The sequence below is a fragment of the Somniosus microcephalus genome, unplaced genomic scaffold, assembly GCF_052327205.1.
Source record: "Somniosus microcephalus isolate GS21.2 unplaced genomic scaffold, FLI_Smic_1.0 unresolved_chr1, whole genome shotgun sequence".
In the NCBI taxonomy this organism is placed as follows: domain Eukaryota; kingdom Metazoa; phylum Chordata; class Chondrichthyes; order Squaliformes; family Somniosidae; genus Somniosus; species Somniosus microcephalus.
Genome location: NW_028225179.1, coordinates 18849962 through 18858569, shown reverse-complemented (window position 1 = coordinate 18858569; position 8608 = coordinate 18849962). Strand labels below are relative to the sequence as shown.

Here is an 8608-nt window from a genome sequence, read left to right as displayed (position 1 = left end):
ATGAGAGTATGCCGAAAAGAACGAGTATTTCTCGCCCATTATTTAGCTCTCAACCAAAGACACTAAAACAGAAAATCTCTTCATTAAGGTTGATAAATATTTTTGAAATTACATTGCCTCCTAAAGGAGAAATTTATGTTTCTGCTCCCTATACATTTGCCTCTGGTCCCGCTAATCTTTCATTCGGTGACAATCTCAGCAGAAGAAAGGAGGAGTTCGACAATCTCCGAATCACGATCACTGCTCCACATTCATTCAAGATGTTGAAGAATTGCAGTGGTCTCTTTTAATTTTAACAAGATATGAGTAATGCATGAGGCACAGACCAGGAGCACCAGGGCGATTCTGACGAAATTGCATTTGAAAGTTTATTTTAGGCAAGTTTCAGTTAAAAGCTCGGAAAGTGTACCAGTATCAAACGTAATAACGACGAGGATGGGATCCGCATTTTCGATAAACAGACCATCGCCTTAACCTCTCGGCCACCTCGTCTCAACCATGCACTGCTCTCAGCCATTCCATTTCCTGGTTTTTGCATCTAAGCAGAAATACCCTGAAAGAAAGTCCACTTCACCGCTTATCCTGCCCATGCACACAGATCTACAATGTTGAAAATGTACAATCAGCTTAATGAAAGCAAAAGGCCTTCCGCTGCTTCAGTTGAGGGACTGTCAAAAATGGTCGCGTTTGAAGCCAGATTCAGAACAAGCATCGCCCAGTTTATTGAACGACCGGGCCAAGACTCAAACCTGCAATCGTCTGATAACTGAAAAACCTCGCAACCGAAGTCAGACGCCTTATCCATTAGGCCACGCGGCCACTGATGCTGCTGGACCTCTTTTTATGGGGAGAATTGTGAGCAGATTCAAGTAAAATGCTCGCCAAAAAGAAGCGGATTGAGGAAAAGATAAACATATTTTAACTGAATGAACAGGACTTCTGCGAGCTGGGTTTGCACCAGCGCAGGGAATCGGAATGCAACTTGAAACATAACATCGGCGGCTCGTTGGTCTAGGGGTATGATTCTCGCTTCGGGAATTTCTGTGGCTTAAAATGCGAGAGGTCCCGGGTTCAAATCCCGGACGAGCCCCGACACATTTAGTTAAACTCAACACCTCAGTGATGAAAGCTGAAATCGCTCTACGTTAAAAAAAACGGAATGATACGGGACTGTGAGCTCTGCCATTTTAAACAGACACAGAATGATCCAGGACTGTAAGCACTCCCGGTTTAAACAGACCCAGAGTGATGAACAACTGACCACGAGCCATTCCATTAAAGACAGGCCTGATTTTCAATGCTTATGAAATCGATGGCAACATAAATCGGACTGTTTCTATAATAGGCGGCCGATTACAATGCCCGCTCTTCTGCTGGACGACAAATTGAAGGTTTACTCCATTATAATTTTTCCATTTATCTCCGTCATTTCTCTCCAGCCAAATGAACTGAGTGTAGGTTTCAGCCGTGGCTCAGCGGCAGCAAAGTCAAGCAGCACTCCAGAGATTTGAGCACATAATCCAGGCTGACACTCCAGTGCAGTACTGAGGTACTGCTGCACTGTTGGTTCCCCCGTCTTGCTGGTAAGACGTTAAACCGGGCCCTCCGATCCCATGAGAGTATGCCGAAAAGAACGAGGATTTCTCGCCCATTATTTAGCTCTCAACCAAAGACACTAAAACAGAAAATCTCTTCATTAAGGTTGATAAATATTTTTGAAATGACATAGCCTCCTAAAGGAGAAATTTATGTTTCTGCTCCCTAAACATTTGCCTCTGGTCCCGCTAATCTTTCTTTCGGTGACAATCTCAGCAGAAGAAAGGAGGAGTTCGACAATCTCCGAATCACGATCACTGCTCCACATTCATTCAAGATGTTGAAGAATTGCAGTGGTCTCTTTTAATTTTAACAAGATATGAGTAATGCATGGGGCACAGGCCAGGAGCACCAGGGCGATTCTGACGAAATTGCATTTGAAAGTTTATTTTAGGCAAGTTTCAGTTAAAAGCTCGGAAAGGGGACCAGTATCAAACGTAATAACGACGAGGATGGGATCCGCATTCTCGATTAACAGTCCATCGCCTCAACCTCTCGGCCACCTCGTCTCAACCATGCACTGCTCTCAGCCATTCCATTTCCTGGTTTTTGTATCTATGCAGAAATACCCTGAAAGAAAGTCCACTTCACCGCTTATCCTGCCCATGCACACAGATCTACAATGTTGAAAATGTACAATCAGCTTAATGTAAGCAAAAGGCCTTGCGCTGCTTCAGTTGAGGGACTGTCAAAAATGGTCGGTTTGAAGCCAGATTCAGAACAGAAAAAGTGTCGCCGAGTTAATTGAACGACCGCGGCAGGACTCGAACCTGCAATCGTCTGATAACTGAAAAACCTCGACAACCGAAATCAGACGTCTTATCCATTAGGGCACGCGGCCACTGATGCGGCTGTACCTCTTTTTATGGGGAGAATTGTGAGCAGATTCAATTAAAATGATCGCCAAAAAGGAGCGGATTGAGGAAAAGATAAACATATTTTAACTGAATGAACAGCACTTCTGCGAGCTGTGTTTGCACCAGCGCAGGGAATCGCAATGCAACTTGCAACATAACATCGGCTGCTCGTTGGTCTAGGGGTATGATTCTCGCTTAGGGAATTTCTGTGGCTTAAAATGCGAGAGGTCCCGCGTTGAAATCCCGGACGAGCCCAGTCACATTTAGTTAAACTCAACACCTCAGTCATGAAAGTTGAAATCGCTCTACTTTAAAAAAAAAACGGAATGATCCGGGACTGTGAGCTCTGCCATTTTAAACAGACACAGAATGATCCGGGACTGTGAGCACTCCCGGTTTAAACAGACCCAGAGTGATTAACAACTGACCACGACCCATTCCATTAAAGACAGGCCTGATTTTCAATGCTTATGAAATCGATGGCAACATAAATCGGACTGTTTCTATAATAGGCGGCCGATTACAATGCCCGCTCTTCTGTTGGACGACAAATTGAAGGTTTACTCCATTATAATTTTTCCATTTATCTCCGTCATTTCTCTCCAGCCACATGAACTGAGTGTAGGTGTCAGCCGTGGCTCAGCGGCAGCCAAGTCAAGCAGCACTCCAGAGACTTGAGCACATAATCCAGGCTGACACTCCAGTGCAGTACTGAGGTACTGCTGCACTGTTGGTGCCCCCGTCTTGCCAGTAAGACGTTAAACCGGGCCCTCCGATCCCATGAGAGTATGCCGAAAAGAACGAGGATTTCTCGCCCATTATTTAGCTCTCAACCAAAGACACTAAAACAGAAAATCTCTTCATTAAGGTTGATAAATATTTTTGAAATTACATTGCCTACTAAAGGAGAAATTTATGTTTCTGCTCCCAAAACATTTGCCTCTGGTCCCGCTATTCTTTCATTCGGTGACAATCTCAGCAGAAGAAAGGAGCAGTTCGACAATCTCCGAATCACGATCACTGCTCCACATTCATTCAAGATGTTGAAGAATTGCAGTGGTCTCTTTTAATTTTAACAAGATATGAGTAATGCATGGGGCACAGACCAGGAGCACCAGGGCGATTCTGACGAAATTGCATTTGAAAGTTTATTTTAGGCAAGTTTCAGTTAAAAGCTCGGAAAGGGTACCAGTATCAAACGTAATAACGACGAGGGTGGGATCCGCATTCTCGATTAACAGTCCATCGCCTTAACCTCTCGGCCACCTCGTCTCAACCATGCACTGCTCTCAGCCATTCCATTTCCTGGTTTTTGCATCTAAGCAGAAATACCCTGAAAGAAAGTCCACTTCACCGCTTATCCTGCCCAAGCATACAGACCTACAATGTTGAAGATGTACAATCAGCTTAATGTAAGCAAAAGGCCTTGCGCTGCTTCAGTTGAAGGACTGTCAAAAATGGTCGGTTTGAAGCCAGATTCAGATCAGAAAAAGTGTCGCCCAGTTAATTGAACGACCGCGGCAGGACTCGCGCATTATTTATCTCTCAACCAAAGAGCCAAAAACAGAAAATATCATCTTTAAGTTTGATAAATATTTTTGAAATTCCAAAGGAGAAATTTATGTTCCTGTTCCCTTATCATTTGCCTCTGTTGCCGCTAGTCTTTTCATTCGGTGCCAATCTCAAAGGAAGGAAGAAGGAAGAGAGGGTTCTCAATCTCCGATTTACGATCTCATCTCCACTTTCATTCAAGGTGGGTTGAGAAATTTCTTGGAATATTTTAATTTTAACAAGATATGAGCAATGCAGGGGCACAGACCAGCAACACCAGTGCAATTTTCACGAAATTGTATTTCAAGTGAGGTTCAGTGAAATGCTTGGAAAGTGCATCAGCATCAAACGTGTAAAACAGTTACGACGAGGATGGGATTCGAACCCACGCGTACAGAGCACAATGGATTAACAGTTCATCGCCTTAACGACTCGGCCACCTCGTCTCACCAATATACTGCTTTCAGACATTCCATTTCTTGCTTTTTACATCTAATTAGAACTACCCTGAAAGAAATTCAACTTCACCGCTTATCCTGCCCGTGCACACAGATCTACAATGTTGAAAATTTACAATCAGCTTAATGTAAGCAACAGGCCTTCCGTTGCTTCAGATGAGGGACTGTCAAAAATGGCAGGTTTCACGCCAGATTCAGAATATAAAAAGTGTCGCCCAGATAATTAAAAGACCTTTGTAGGACTTGAACCTTCAAATAACTGAAGAATTTGCAACCGAAGTCAGACGACTTATCCATTAGTCTATGCGGCCGCTGATGCCGCTGAATCTCTTTTTATGGGGTGAATTGTGAGCAGGTTCAAGGAAACAGCTCGAAAAAAGAAGTGGATTGAGGAAAAGATAAAAATATTTCCACTGAATAAACAGGTCCTCTGTGAGCTGGATTCGCACCAGCGCAGTGAAACTCAATGCAAATGGAAGAATGACATCGGCGGCTTGTTGGTTTAGGGTTATGATTCTCGCTTTGGGCAATTCAGCATTATAAATGCGAGAGGTCCCGTGTTCAAATCCCGGGCGAGCCTTGACACATTTTGTTAAACTCAACAACTCGGTCATCAAAGCTGAAATCGCTCTGCTTCTAAAAAAACGGCATGATCCGAGATTGTGAGCTCTGCCATTTCAAACAGACACAGAATGATCCGGGGCTGTGAGCACTCGCGGTTTAAACAGACCCAGAATCATTCGCAACTGACCGCGGCCCCGCCCATTATAGACAGGCCTGATTTTCAAAGCTTATGAAATCTATGGCAACATAAATCGGGCTGTTTCTAAAACGATGCCCGGTTTAATCTTGGACACCAAGTTGAAAATTTACTCCATTATCATTTTTCCCATTATCTCCGTCATTTTATTCCAGCCAAATGAACTGAGTTTAGGTGTCAGCCGTGGCTCAGCGGCAGCATACTCAAGCCTCACTCCAGAGACTTGAGTGCATAATCCAGGCTGACACTCCAGGGCAGTACTGAGGTAGTGCTGCACTGTCGGCAGTGCCGTCCTTCTAGTAAGATGTTAAACTGGGGCTTCAGATCCCATGAGAGAATGCTGAAAAGAACGAGGATTTCTCGCGCATTATTTATCTCTCAACCAAAGACCCAAAAACAGAAAATCTCGTCTTTAAGTTTGATAAATATTTTTGAAATTCCAAAGGAGAAATTTATGTTCCTGTTCCCTAATCATTTGCCTTTGTTGCCGCTTGTCTTTCATTCGGTGCCAATCTCAAAGGAAGGAAAAAGGAAGAGAGGGTTCATCAATCTCCGAATTCGCGATCTCATCTCCACTTTCATTCAAGGTGGGTTGAGAAATTTCTTGGAATATTTTAATTTTAACAAGATATGAGCAATGCAGGGGCACAGACCAGCAACGCCAGTGCAATTTTCACGAAATTGTATTTCAAGTAAGGTTCAGTGAAATGCTTGGAAAGTGCATCAGCATCAAACGTGTAATACAGTTAGGACGAGGAATGGGATTCGAACCCACGCGTGCAGAGTACAATGGATGAGCAGTCCATCGCCTTAACCACTCGGCCACCGAGTTTCACCAATATACTGTTTTCAGACATTCCATTTCTTGCTTTTTACATCTAATTAGAACTACCCTGAAAGAAATTCAACTTCACCGCTTATCCTGCCCGTGCACACAGTTCTACAATGTTGAAAATGTACAATCAGCTTAATGTAAGCAACAGGCCTTCCGTTACTTCAGATGAGGGACTGTCAAAAATGGCCGGTTTCACGCCAGATTCAGAATGTAAAAAGCGTCGCCCAGATAATTAAAAGACCTTTGTAGGACTTGAACCTTCAACCTTCTGATAACTGAAGAATGTGCAACAGAAGTCAGATGCCTAATCCATTAGTCTATGCGGCCGCTGATGCCGCTGAATCTCTTTTTATGGGGCGAATTGTGAGCAGGTTCAAGGAAACTGCTCGAAAAAAGAAGTGGATTGAGGAAAAGATAAAAATATTTCAACTGAATAAACAGGTCCTCTGTGAGCTGGATTCGCACCAGCGCAGTGAAACTCAATGCAAATGGGAAATGATATCGGCGGCTCGTTGGTCTTGGGTTATGATTCTCGCTTTGGGCATATCACGATTAAAATGCGAGAGGTCCCGGGTTCAAATCTCGGACGAGCCCTGACACATTTTCTTAAACTCAACAACTCGGTCATCAAAGCTGAAATCGCTCTGCTTCTAAAAAAACGGCATGATCCGAGATTGTGAGCTCTGCCATTTCAAACAGACACAGAATGATCCGGGACTGTGAGCACTCCTGATTCAAACAGACCCAGATTGATTCGCAACTGACCACGACCACGCCCATTATAGACAGGCCTGTTTTTCAAAGCTTATGAAATCCATGGCAACATCAATCGGGCTGTTTCTAAATCGATGCCCGGTTTAATCTTGGACGCCAAGTTGAAAGTTTACTCCATTATCATTTTTCCCATTATCTCCGTCATTTTACTCCAGCCAAATGAACTGAGTTTAGGTGTCAGCCGTGGCTCAGCGGTAGCATACTCAAGCCTCACTCCAGAGACTTGAGTGCATAATCCAGGCTGACACTCCAGGGCAGTACTGAGGTAGTGCTGCACTGTCGGCAGTGCCGTCTTTCTAGTATAGATGTTAAACTGGGGCTTCAGATCCCATGAGAGAATGCTGAAAAGAACTAGGATTTCTCACGCATTATTTATTTCTCAACCAAAGAGCCAAAAACAGAAAATCTCATCTTTAAGTTTGATAAATATTTTTGAAATTCCAAAGGAGAAATTTATGTTCCTGTTCCCTAATCATTTGCCTCTGTTGCCGCTAGTCTTTTCATTCGGTGCCAATCTCAAAGGAAGGAAGAAGGAAGAGAGGGTTCTCAATCTCCGATTCACGATCTCATCTCCACTTTCATTCAAGGTGGGTTGAGAAATTTCTTGGAATATTTTAATTTTAACAAGATATGAGCAATGCAGGGGCACAGACTAGCAACACCAGTGCAATTTTCACGAAATTGTATTTCAAGTAAGATTCAGTGAAATGCTTGGAAAGTGCATCAGCATCAAACGTGTAAAACAGTAACGACGAGGATGGGATTCGAACCCACGCGTGCAGAGCACAATGGATTAGCAGTCCATCGCCTTAACCACTCGGCGACCTCGTCTCACCAATATACTGTTTTCCGACATTCCATTTCTTGCTTTTTACATCTAATTAGAACTACCCTGAAAGAAATTCAACTTCACCGCTTATCCTGCCCGTGCACACAGATCTACAATGTTGAAAATGTACAATCAGCTTAATGTAAGCAACAGGCCTTCCGTTACTTCAGATGAGGGACTGTCAAAAATGGCCGGTTTCACGCCAGATTCAGAATGTAAAAAGCGTCGCCCAGATAATTAAAAGACCTTTGTAGGACTTGAACCTTCAATCTTCTGATAACTGAAGAATGTGCAACAGAAGTCAGATGCCTAATCCATTAGTCTATGCTGCCGCTGATGCCGCTGAATCTCTTTTTATGGGGCGAATTGTGAGCAGGTTCAAGGAAACTGCTCGAAAAAAGAAGTGGATTGAGGAAAAGATAAAAATATTTCAACTGAATTAACAGGTCCTCTGTGAGCTGGATTCGCACCAGCGCAGTGAAACTCAATGCAAATGGGAAATGACATCGGCGGCTCGTTGGTCTAGGGGTATGATTCTCGCTTTGGGCATATCACGATTAAAATGCGTGAGGTCCCGGGTTCAAATCCCGGACGAGCCCTGACACATTTTCTTAAACTCAACAACTCGGTCATCAAAGCTGAAATCGCTCTGCTTCTAAAAAAACGGCATGATCCGAGATTGTGAGCTCTGCCATTTCAAACAGACACAGAATGATCCGGGACTGTGAGCACTCCTGGTTCAAACAGACCCAGATTGATTCGCAACTGACCACGACCACGCCCATTATAGACAGGCCTGTTTTTCAAAGCTTATGAAATCCATGGCAACATCAATCGGGCTGTTTCTAAATCGATGCTCGGTTTAATCTTGGACGCCAAGTTGAAAGTTTACTCCATTATCATTTTTCCCATTATCTCCGTCATTTTACTCCAGCCAAATGAACTGAG

At 43.6% G+C, this 8608-nt stretch overlaps 3 non-coding genes across 3 annotated transcripts; 1 reads left to right on the top strand and 2 right to left on the bottom strand.

Annotated features, from left to right (window-relative positions):
- Positions 1 to 1000: 1000 nt before the first annotated feature.
- Positions 1001 to 1090, top strand: trnap-cgg (transfer RNA proline (anticodon CGG)). Its single transcript is given in 2 exon segments — positions 1001 to 1036; positions 1055 to 1090. It is a non-coding gene; the product is annotated as a tRNA-Pro (tRNA).
- Positions 1091 to 4368: 3278 nt separating this feature from the next.
- trnan-guu (transfer RNA asparagine (anticodon GUU)) lies at positions 4369 to 4450 on the bottom strand. Its single transcript has one exon. It is a non-coding gene; the product is annotated as a tRNA-Asn (tRNA).
- Positions 4451 to 7580: 3130 nt separating this feature from the next.
- On the bottom strand, positions 7581 to 7662 carry trnas-gcu (transfer RNA serine (anticodon GCU)). Its single transcript has one exon. It is a non-coding gene; the product is annotated as a tRNA-Ser (tRNA).
- Positions 7663 to 8608: the final 946 nt, after the last annotated feature.